This window comes from Tenrec ecaudatus, chromosome 6 (genome assembly GCF_050624435.1).
Source record: "Tenrec ecaudatus isolate mTenEca1 chromosome 6, mTenEca1.hap1, whole genome shotgun sequence".
Classification (NCBI taxonomy): Eukaryota; Metazoa; Chordata; class Mammalia; order Afrosoricida; family Tenrecidae; genus Tenrec; species Tenrec ecaudatus.
The window spans coordinates 105,837,406-105,850,239 of record NC_134535.1 but is presented as its reverse complement, the minus strand read 5'-3'; positions in this window follow the sequence as shown (position 1 = coordinate 105,850,239).

Genomic DNA, 12,834 nt, shown 5'->3' with positions numbered 1-12,834 from the left:
TAGGCACATGTATTCATGTGCACTAAATATAAGACCACAGGTCTAGGGTCAATGATGACCACAGTCAGGGTAATATATATTTATACACACACACACACACACACACATATATATATATATATAATATATGTACTAGGGGATACTAAAAAACCAATCCCCAAACAGATTTTTCCTCCAAAGCTATGTGTTTAGATCTTTTATTGAAACAAAATAACTGCTCCTCCTCCTTTTCCTTTTCCTCTTCCTCCTCCTCTTCCTCCTCCTCCTCTTCCTCCTCCTCCTGTTCCTCTTCCTCCTCTTCCTCCTCCTCCTGTTCCTCTTCCTCCTCTTTCTCCCCCTGTTCCTCTTCCTCCTCCTCCTCTTCCTCCTTCTCTTCTTCCTCCTCCTGTTCCTCCTCTTCCTCATCCTCCTCCTCCCTTCACCTCTGCCTTCTCCCTCCTCTTCCTCCCTCTTCTTCCTTCTCTCAGTGCACTGTTTAATAATTTTATTAAAAGCGACCCTGGCTTTAAAAAAATGAAACAAAATAACCTTATTACCTTCAAAGTAATTTCCATTAAATTTAATACATCTGTCAAATCTATGATTCTATTCTTGGAAACATTTTTCAAACTCTTCTGTTTGGATGGCTGAAAGAACCTCCCTCATTCTTTACCGTCTATGTCATCAAGTAGCTGTCCTTTCATATCCCTTTTTATTCACGGGCACAAAAAGAAATCACACAGAGTGAGCTCAGGTTACTGGTGCTATAATGCACTCTGATTGACTCATTCCTTCCTTGTAACCTTTCTCATATTTTACACTGACTGCTGTCTTTCCTCACCCACATTTTTGTTGTTCTTACCCGGGGCATACTGTTTTTTTTTTGCCAAAAACTGGCACACCGAGATGACTGCATGAACAGGTGTGTTGTCATGGTGGTAAAACTAGTCCCCTGTCTACTACAAATGAGGCCTTTTTTGGTTGTACACTATTACACAATCTTTTCAGAAACTCAAAATAGAAAGCTTGATTAACAGTCTGAACTGGTTAAATGAATTCCAAATGCACTATCCCTTTCACATTAAAAAAAAAGCATATGTTTTGGGGAGCAGATATCCCCTTGCATATATAACATTAGCAATTAGCATTATAGGTAATACTAAAAATAACCATTCTGGATTCTAGCCACATAACGAATTGATGAAAAGTTTGCTTTAAAAAGTTTTAAAATATTGAAGAGATATTTGCTTACCTGAGCTATTTTCCATTTTGGGGTGGCTCCTTACACTGCATTTAGAAGCTCTTGTTTCACTTGTTGATGCAGTGAGTCCACTTATCCAAGAGCCAGATGAATGGTAATCAAAAGGCAATTCATTGTCTAATGACTGCCGATATGTCAATGGTGTGGAATCAGATAAAAGCCTCCTTGGGGGAAATCGCTGTATTTCTGAGAAGGAAGCTTCTGGTCTCTCTTCTTTTCTGTGTACAAACATTGTTATAACAGGCAGAGTAAGACAGTCGAGCTGAACGGACTGCGAACACAAGAAATACTGACATCAGCATTTCTTTTCAAAGGTGTCATACTTGTAACAGGAGCCCTGCTGGCACTCTAAATTTAGGCATTGGGCTGCTAATCACATGGTTGGCAGTTCAAACCCACAAAACCCTTCAGGGGAGAAATATGAGGTTCTCTGCTCAAGTAAAATTTTACAGTCTTAAAAACCCAGATAGGGTCACTATGAGTTGGAACTGACTCATTGACAATGGGTGGATTTATGCATTTAACAGAAGTCATAGTGGTCTGGCAATTTCAGCATCCAGTGGCTAACTAAAAGATTGGCAGTTGAAACCCACAAACCACTCTTTGTGAGAAAGATATGGAAATCTACCTGGAAGCCCAATGGGGAAAAGTTATTCTGTCTTACAGATCTACTTTGAGTTGTGGACTATACATGCAACACAGGCTCCATGACATCTTGTATTTTTGATTTTAACAAATTAAATAAAAAGTTTGGTGTCATTGCAGTGCATTCTTTTTTTCTTTAAAAATTAATTTCTATTATAGATTTTTTGAAGATGTAAAACAGAAAGGAAAAGGGCAAAAGTACCATTCCACCTATCAGAGATGTCCACTGAATTCTCTGACTTTTCATGCATTTTCTGCTAACAATTGAAGCACTGTAAACTATTTTATATCCAACTTCTTCATTTGTAACTTACTTCCCTTTTCATTGATGTACAGATATAAATCTCACTCAGTACAACATGTTTAGTAATCTTTTTTTCCCTTCAATTCTGACTGCTTACCTAAGGCTTCTATGTTAATATTCTGCAGTTAACTCTGCTTTTATATGACATCTGTAAATTAATATCCATAAGCATAGCATAACTGTGTAGGTTGAAGGGAAAGGTAAGGAGGAACGAGAAGAAAGACCCTATTTCTAAGTTCTATTTTTCAAGTGAATCTTGCCATAGTGGAGGATTTTTCTTTTGAGTTTTTAATAAATATGAAAATGTTTGTTCACTAGTCTGTGATCTTTTGAATGTCCCTAAACTGCTGTGTGATGATTTTACAATTTAAATAAGGTGCACACAGCATAGTCCATGATAGGACTACGGTGATCCACTTTAGAATGAGTTACACAGAGGCTCGTCCAGTGATCGCCGAAACGTGTGTGTGACATACCTGCATACATGTATGCATGTTTTGATGTTTAAGTTATGTTCAGCTCTCAGAATAACTGGAAAAATGGTCAGCTCAACTACCCTCGTTATGGAGAATGTACCTTTTCAGTCTAAGTCAGGGACTAAGTATTTTGTCCAGATCAACCTCTTTCCTTGACAAAAAGTGTTCACAGCCATTTTGTTCTACAGTTTGGATGTTCTTTCATCAGAATTCTTTGATCTGGGGGGCTTTGTATTTTGAAGATAGAAGGCATATTTATCTTGAGGAATTTAAAAATATATATTAAGTGGTATGGGCGTTGAAAATTTCATTACTGTTAACCCAGAGTTTATTTCATGTGTTAATTTAAGCCCATTTGCCTGAAATACTCTGCCCCCCAAAGTGGCAGCATTTATTATTCTTGTCACACCCCAAGCATTGGGGATGTGTGTCAGAAAAGGCTTACTTTATGGGGAAACACTGTGAGTATGAACGTGATGGTAGTGGGAAGGAGACTGCAGAGGCAGATGGTCACATTACAAATACTTCAGCCCTGTCCCAACCAAGACAGGATCACGTGACCTGACTTCTCCCTGACTCTTGTTAGAGCAAGCAGAAAAAGTGCTTTTCTCTTTCAAAGTGCTTCACATCTGGGTTTCATTAAGAACAGATTCACTATATCATTTCAGCATGTTCCTTTTACAGCTCCATATTTTTTTCTACCTCCAGTAAAACAATAGGGTTTTCAAACAAGTTTCATTCCACAAGCGATTCCCTACCAGCTTTTGCACATGTTGCAAGCAAAGCAACCTGACCCACAGGTAGACAGGTTGCTTATTTTCTCAGTGGAGTAAGACTGCCTTCAGCTGCACACACCTTTGAAGAGCTGAAACAGCTCAGGGACCTGGTTTGGGACTTGCCTGATGCAGCCCAGCGTTGGAACCCTGCATTTGTTTGACTAAGACGCTCCTCTGGGAAAATGATATATATTTCCTACTACTTAACTAGCATTTCTGGCAGTGGATAAGATTTTCCAAATTTCTTCTTGGTAGTTTTCTCCCTTTATAACTGTCCAGCACTAGACTAGAGGCAGTTCCGAAAGTCAATTCCATCATTCAGTGTTGGTCTGCAGGATGCTGGAATGATAATACACTGATCTCCCTCCTCCCCGTCAGTTGATTACTAAGAGCAAACACTATAGAATGGACTGAAAAGTAACCACAAGATATCTACGTTCAAAGGTAACAATACATTTAAAATTATGTACATTCAATACTACAAGTCACTTTTTAAGAAAATACAAGAAAAACAAATGTTAATCCTTTAGTTGGCAGAATGATTTATATTAGTGTGAAAACAATGACTTAGAGTTTTGTTTTGTTTTGTTTTGATCATATCCCCACAGACAGTTTCAAGAACATAATTCTCTGGTAACTTTTGCTTCCAGGTTAGTAAAGTCGTTCCAAAGAAATTATCGCTAAGTTGCCATAGCAGGTTAGATTTGGAACATTTATCAGGTCTGATAGGATGGAGGTATGTCTTAGTATATTTTGTATTATATTGAGATTTAAACCTAGCGAAACAGTGGCTGATTATAGTTGACGATATAGTTGATTACGAAAGAGTACATATTATAGTTGGATACTTTTAGAAAACTTTGGAATTTTAATAACTCTATAGGACATTAAAGCTAAACAAGCCCAACTCTCTCAACCCAGATCCCCCTTTCCCACCCTCCATCCTTACTGCTCTTGATTCTCCATGTTTTTCTCCTGCTCAAGGGCTTCTCTTCCTTGGGTTGCTGAAGCTCTTTTGACGGATTGTCTTTTTTCCCATCGTGACTAGAGGAGAAGTATCCGTTCTTTCCTAGGAAAGCAAGTCAAGGCATAAGGAAGACAGTTAGCGTCCAAGCTCGATTTTATTTTTTCAAAGTGACTTCACCTGCTAATACTGGCACCCGTCCGATTTCACAGTTTCTTTACCAAGCCGGTGCCAGACCCAGGGTTCTAATGTGACTATGGGAGTGCCGATAGGCTTCTTGGTATTGGCTACGGATATTAGAACTAGGATGAAGTGTGTGACGTTCATTGGAGGGAACGCAAGCTGCCTTTGTGACCACAACTCTCGTATCTGGGCAATACTGACTCTCGGAATACGACAGGGTCCTGTCTCCATAGTTACAAACTTCCAGTCTCTGAACAACAATTATGTTGATGCTGCTGCACCTGGTTTACAGTTTCCTGAAGGGAGAATGTAACTTCCTTCCCATGCCTTCCACCAGACAGGCTTTGTCATAATTGGGCCATAGGAATAAGGAATCGTATGATCTCTCTGACATGAAAAAACGAGTGTCAAATTTTTACTTTGATAATCTTATTTTAGATTTCGGAAGGCGAAGGCCGGTATACTGATATTGGAGGGATTCAGAATTATGTTCTTTATTTCTCTTTTTCTTTTCTCCTTTCATGAATGCGCTCTGAATCCAGGAAAATAGTTTGGCAGCAGAAATCGTAAATTACATACATTTAAAATGAAAAGAAACCCGAAGTTTGCAATGGTGGCTTTAAAGCCAGGAGACCCACCTCATTCTCTTCGTTCTGCTAGCTGTGTGGGTTAGAAGAAATCACTTAGCATCTTCATAATTTAGGTTCTCTTTCCTAAACCTCTGAACCGGGATGCTGTATGATCGTAGTGGTATGAGAATAAAACTAACCAAATTGAAATTACATGATTCCACACAGCAATAAGACAATGAAGGTGATTACTGAACAGGTGAGCTCACTTAACGAATGTTTAAGAGTCATCTATTAGGTTCCAGGAATTATTAGTGCTACAAATCAACAATTCCTGCATTAAAGAATAACGATAAAATATCCTCTGATCTAGACTTGAACATGGCTTACATCTTGGAATAGAAAACATTATTTAAATTCAAAGGGCAATGAACAAACTGACTGTTTTAATACATCAAAAGAAAAGAGCAAATAGAATACACTTGGTGAGGCACTTAGAAAGGTAATAATTTGACAATAATTTTTTCATGTCAGAGAAGTAATACAATTCCTTATTACTATGGTCCAATTATGAAATACAGCAACAAAAGACTTATACTTTAACACTTATATTTAGACAATAATTAAAAGTGGATGTGTTATTACATACCAGTTTCCAAGTTTCCCTAATTCTTACTCGAATGGCTACTTAGCTGGTGAGAAATTCTGTTCTTCAGCTACATATCGACAGATAGTAATTATGATCTCATGTGTTCTGTCCGAGAGTTTATTCACGGTTTCCAATATTGCTGGAAGAAACAAAAATTTGGTCTGATGAAAACTTTGGGTTTTAAATTTGTGAATTTTCTGTATTAGTTTGTCCTACAGTATATATTTTTCTTTCTTTGCCCAAATTACAACAAATATACAACTAAAACCAATTTCCTCCTGTTTTTCACCACTTAAATGAAACCTCTAGTTTTCAACGGGGGACAAAGTAAATCATACTGCTGTATGGGATTTTGTAAACACAATGGCACATTAATAGTAGTCACAAAAATTGGGGTAAGGTGCTACTGGCGTTTAGTGGACAGGAGTCACAGTTGCTAGACTTTCTTTGATGTGATAGATATACCTACTTGGCTAACAATTTTAAATTGAATAAAGAGACCAAAGAAGGAGGGATGCTTGTGCATAGTGGTGCTGGAGAAGAATATTGAAAGTACACGGGCTGCTAAAAAAGGACAGACAAATCTGTCCTGGAAGATGTATGGCCGCAGTGCTCCTTAAAGGCAAGGATGGCAAGACTTCATCTTATGTATTTTGGACATGTTTTCGGGAGAGACCAGTCTGTGAAGAAGGCCACCATGCTTTATAAATTAGAGGGGTAGTGAGAGAGAGGAAGGCCCTCGTGGAGATGGATTGACAGTGGCTGAAACAATGGGCTCAGCTATAGACACATGTGAGACTGGTACATGACTGGGCAGTGTGTTGTTGTGTTATGCATAAGGTTGCTATGAGTCAGAATCAACTCGATGGCAACAACACACACACATTTTAGTCTTCTAGAGGTATACTCTGAAACATTTGTAGACAGAATAGTATGTCTGAATTTGCTTCAAAACAGTACAGAAGATGAGTAGATAAAGACCTGGATGAACAACTGGCTAGGCCTTGAAAACTGTTGAAGCTGGGTGAAGGGTACACTGGCTTCATTACATACTATGTCTTGTGCCAGAAGTAACTAGTCGACAGTCCACCGTTTCAGGAGGTAGTATATGAGCAAGAACCAATGGTGCTGAAGAAAGAAGTTTAAGCTGACCTGAAAGCATGAGCCAGAGTCAAGGCTCCAGGAATTGACGAAGTACCCATTGAAATGTTTCAGGAAGCTGAAAAGCACTGCACACACTCACTGGTTTATGCCAGGAAATTTGGAAGGCAGATAGATACCTGGCCAACGGACTGGCAGAGATCTTTTTTGTGCCCATCCCAAAGAAAGGTGCCCCAACTGAGTGCTCAAACTATAGAATGATATCATTAATATCATACCTAATTAAATTTTACTTCATTTCATCCAAAGATGGTTACATGCTGACATCAGATGGCTCTTGGGTCAAAGGTGAAAATACCAGAAAGATATTTACTTGTGTTTCACTGATTATGCAAAAGCATTCAGCTCTGTGGAGCATAATAAACTGTGGATCACCTTGAGAAGAATGGGAATTCCAGAACACTTCATTGTGCTCATGAGGAACACCTTCACTTGGATCAAGAGGCAGCTGTACAAACAGAACAAGAGAACACTGCATGTTTTAAAATTAGGAAAAGTGTGTGTTGGGTTGTATACTTTTACCATATTTGTCCCTTTTATATGCTCAGCAAGTCATCAGAGAAGCTGGATTGTAGGAAGAGTGCAGCATCAGGATTGGAGGAAGGCTTATTAACAATGTGCAGATGAGGTAACCTGCTTGCTGGAACTGAGGAGGACTTGAAGCACTTGGTGATGAAGAGCAAGATTTGTAACCTTCAATGGAGTAAACAGAATAATCCTACCAATAGCAAAAGAAAAATGAAAAATGAAGGTGAAGATAAACAAGTGGGAAAATAAGAAAACAATACAAAAATCAATGCAGTAAAAAGCTGGTTCTTGGAAAGGATCAGCAGAATCGACAGACCATTGGAAAACCTAACCAAAGACAGGAAGGAGCAAACATCTATTGCTCGGATGAGGGATGCAACAGGGAAATTATAACAGATCCTAATTAAATTAAAAGGCTAATCACACAGTACTATGAAGGTCTGTATGCCAATGAATTCAACAACTAGGAAAACATGGACAAATATTTGGGAAAGCAATCCCTCCATAGTTTATCCCAGATAGACATCAAGAACCTCAACAGACCCTTGCCGATAGAAGAAACAGACAAGGTTATCAAGGACTTACTAACTAAAAGAAACCCCGGACCAGACGGCTTCACAGGAGAATTCTATCAAATGTTCTGGGAAGAACTGACACCAATCCTTCACAGACTCTTCCAGAGCATAGAAAAGAATGGCAAACTCTCAAACTCTTTTTAGGAAGCTGGTATAATACTGACACTTAAAGTAAGCAAGGATCCAACAAGAATTAAGAACTGTAGACCAATATTGCTAATGAACAATGATTCAAAAATCCTGAACAAAAAATTGGTCAATAGAATACAAAAGTATATAAAATGAATAATTTATTATGTCCAAATGCGATTCATTCCAGAAATGCAGGGATGGTTCAACATCAAAAGTCCATCAGAATTATTCACCACATTGACAATAGGATAAGAACTACAGGATAATATCAACAGACACAGAAAAAGCATTCAACAATATCCAGCACCCATTCCTGTTTAAGACACTCAAGAAGATAGCAATGGAAGGAAAATTCCTCAATATAATAAAGGCTATTTATGAAAAACCAACAGCCAGGGATATAATCAATGGAGAAAAGACAAAAACAATCACACTAAAAAAGGGCACAAACAAGGATACCTCTTGTCCCCATTTGGATTCAACATCTTACTGGAGGTCCTAGTTAATGACATAGGCGAAAGGAAGACATTGAAGGCATTTGGGAGGGAAAAGAATAGGTGAAAGTATTGCTATTTGTAGGTGACAATTCTTTATATTGAAAACTCCAAAAGACCCACAGTAGTAGTGCTGGAAGTGATAGAAGAATATGGTAGAGTGACGGGATTCAACATCAGGATAAGAGCATGGAAGAGGAGATCAAAAAGGTAGTGCCCTTCCCAATAGCCAAACACAAACTGAAATCTCTATGGATATTCCTCACCAAAAAAACCCCAAAAGATTTGTAGGAGGAACACTATTACAAGAAAGCAAAATTGACCTACCAAATGGAAGAATATCCCATGTTTGTGAACTGGGAGACTCAATATAGTAAAGATGTCAATCCTACCCAAGGCACTATGTAAGTTTAATGCTATCCCAATATAAAGACCAACATTTTTCTTCAAAGAATTGGAAAAAGTGACCACCAACTTCATACGGAGAGGGAATTTCAGAATCAGCAGAGAACTCCTCAAGAAAAAGGACAAAGTTGGAGGGCTTGTTTTACCTGACTTTAACTCATATTATACAGCCACAGCTGTCCAAACAGTGTGGTACTGGTATAATGACATACTCAGACCAATGAAAAAACCAGAAAATCCAGAAATAAAATCATCATCATATAGACAACTGATCTCCCATGAGGGCTAAAAAATTAAATAAATAAAAATAAATAAATCCCATCAAATGGGAGTGGGCACCCACTTCAACAAGTAATGCTGGGGGGGAAAAAGGGATGTCTACATGCAGAAAAATGAAGCAAGAACCTTACCTTACGCCATGCACAAGAATAAATTCAAGGTGGATCACAGACCTCAGGGTAAAACCCCAAACCATTAGGGCAATCAACGTGGGAATTGGGAGAAAATTAAGAACCTCAGAACAGGGAATAATTAGCTATGGAAAATAGGGAAGGACACAAACAGAAAAAGGACAAATTGATAAGTGAGATATAAAGATAATAAAACCTGTGTACATCAAACGACTTCACAAAGAGTAATAATAGGAGAGCCCACAGACTGGGAAAACATCTTTACCAATGACTTATCAAAGACCTTATCACTAAAACCTACAATACCCTGCTAGTCTACAATAAGAAAAAACAATTAGCCCATTGAGGAGGTGGGCAAAAGACCTGAACAGAAGTTTCCCAAGGACGGACATCAGAATGGCCTACAAACACATGAGAACATGTTCCTGATCATTAGCCACAAGGAAAATGCAAATTAAAACAACTATGGGATACCACCTAACACCGTCAATGATAGCTCAATTCAAAAAATCAGGAATCAAGTGTTGGAGGGGATGTGCTGAGAAAGGAAGTCTCATTCCCTGCTGATGGTCCTGTAGGTATGTACAGCCACTATGGAAATCGATTTGGTGATATCTAAAACAATTGGAAATTGAGCTCCATATGACTCAGCAACCCCCCTCCTGGATATATACCCAGAAGTAAGAAGAAGTAAGAAACAGACCAACACCGGACATCTGGGCTCCAATGTACATCACAGTGCAGTCCACAATCGCAAAGAACTGGAAACAACCCAAATTTCCATCAATTGATGCCTGGGTTAAAAACCCCTCATATACACACAACGGAGTACTACACATCCTTAAAGAGCAGTGAGGGATATGGCAAGCTTATTATCTCATAGGAAGAGTTGGAGGAAATTAGGTTGTGAAGTTCGCCAAGCACAAAAGGACAAGTACAATATGAATCCCACTGAGGTAAGCCCAAAAAGCACATGGACATAAAGGAAAAGTTATTTAATGCATAATTTCTGGGTAGAGGCCCAGACACAGTGGCAGGGGTCAGCTGTAACCCAGGGATGCATGTGGCATCCAACTAAATGGAGTGAGTGTGTGTGTGTGTGTGTGTGTGTGTGTGTGTGTGTGTCAGAGATAAATAAATAAAATTTAAAAGATGATGGTAATGGGGTAACAGGGCACTGATCCACAGGAAAGGGAGAGAGAGATCAGACCTCATTCTGGTGCAACAACCTTAGGACAACATTCTGGCATGGAACAGTGCATTAACAGAGAGAACTGTGGGGCTGGCCCCAACCCGAGCTATGTTGACCCGTTCCCTGGAAGAATGTATTACAGAGGACAGCACTGAATCTATAGGCTGGGGAGAGCGGCTGTCCTGTCCTAACCACATGGGATCAAACTAAGAGATGTGGGGGATTTTATTTGGGAGGCGGGGAGAGAGATTTGGGGGTGGGAGAGAGAGAGAGTTCATCCTGGTCCACCTAGCCCTGAGGATGATATTCTTGCTAAGAGAAGCCAGTGCACAGAGAGGACCATAGGCCAGCCCCAACACCAGACATGACATCCCCTCACTGGCCCAATGCACTACGGGGGACAACACTGGAGACACAGTGCAGCAAGTGTGTCCGGTCCGACAGCCCCCCTGCCTCCACAACAGGGCAAAACAAGAAGGGAGTACAACAGAGTGTTGCAAAGTCATGAATTCCCTGAGTGATCTTGAAAATGGACTTCTGATTTGGGGGCAGTTCTTGGCACATCATCAGACCTAGTTGGAAGACATTCATAAAAGTCAGATAGACCTGGAACTACATATAGGTCTTTTAAATTTTTATTTTTAAAATATGTCTATCTATATAAGATTGGCAGGATAAACAACACAGAGGAGAAAACAACAGGACTGATGGTTCCAGGGAGACAGGGGCGAGGAGGAGCACGGGGAAAGGGAGTGGAGAGCCAACAAACTCAGTGACAAGGGACCAACAAGGGATCTAAAATCGACTGTGAGAGGGTGTAGAAAACCTAGTGGGGTTTGATCAATTGTAATGTAGCCTAAAGGAATTTCTTAGAGTTAAATGAAGGGTGAACCTGATAGTGGGATAGGAGGAATGTAAAAGGAAATAGAGTAGGAGGCAAAAGGAGGCAAGAGGTAGGAGGCACAATCTATATATAGATGTATAAATATAGGTATGCACATATGTAAATATATTAATATATAATGATAGGGATATTGGTCTATGTAGATATATTTATATGTTAAATATTAAGGTAGCAGACATTTGGGCCTCTACTCAAATCTTCCCTCAGCACAAGAACACTTTGTTCTAATCACCTTGTTTTGTGCAATACTCACCTTCCTGACACAATTGCTGAAGACAAAGCAGGTGCATAAGCAAATGTGGTAAAGAAAGCTGATGGTGTCCAGCTATTAAAAGATACAGTGTCTGGGCTCTTAAAGGCTTGAAGTTAAACAAGTGGCACCATATAGCAGGGAAGCAATAAAGCCCACATGGAAGAATCACACCAGCCTGTGTGATCATGAGGTGTCGAAGGGATCAGGTGTCAGAAAATAAAAAACAAACTATTACATTGATACACAGAATAGAGACCTAAATCCTATCTGTAGACAATTAGGCATTCCTTCACAGAAGGGTCACACGGAAGGGACGATTCACCCAGGGTGCAATATAGCACCAAGGAAACACACAACACTCCTCTAGTTCTTTGATGCTTTCTCCCCCACTATCATGACCCAAGTTCTCCCACACAAATCCAACTAGACCAGAGTATGTGTATTGGTACCGATAAGAGCTTTTGACACATGGAATCCAGGATAGATAAACTCCTCAGAAACAGTAAGAGGGTAGTGATACCATGAGGGTATTGGGAGGATGGGTGAAAAGGGAAGGAAGGAGGACTGTTAGCACAGATGGATTTACACCCCTCCCACACTGCAAGAGGGACAACAGAAAGGTGGGTGAAGGGACACAGTGGACGCTGTAAGATATGAAATAATCATAATAATATTAAATTTATTAAGGGTCCATGAGGGTGGGAGGGTGGGGAAAGGAGGGACAAAAGGGGAGTTGATATCTAAGGGTATAAGTAGAAAGATACTGTTTTGAAAATGAAGATGGCAACATATGTACACGTTTGCTTGATATACTCAATTTATGGATTGTTATAATATCTGTAAGAGCCCCCCAAACTGTGAAAAAGAAAAAGAAGAATTGTAGTATGGATTCAGTATGGATTATAACTCAATGTAAGGAACACAAAAATCCTCCAAAGCACTAGGTAACATAACGTTAAATGGAGAAAAGGAAA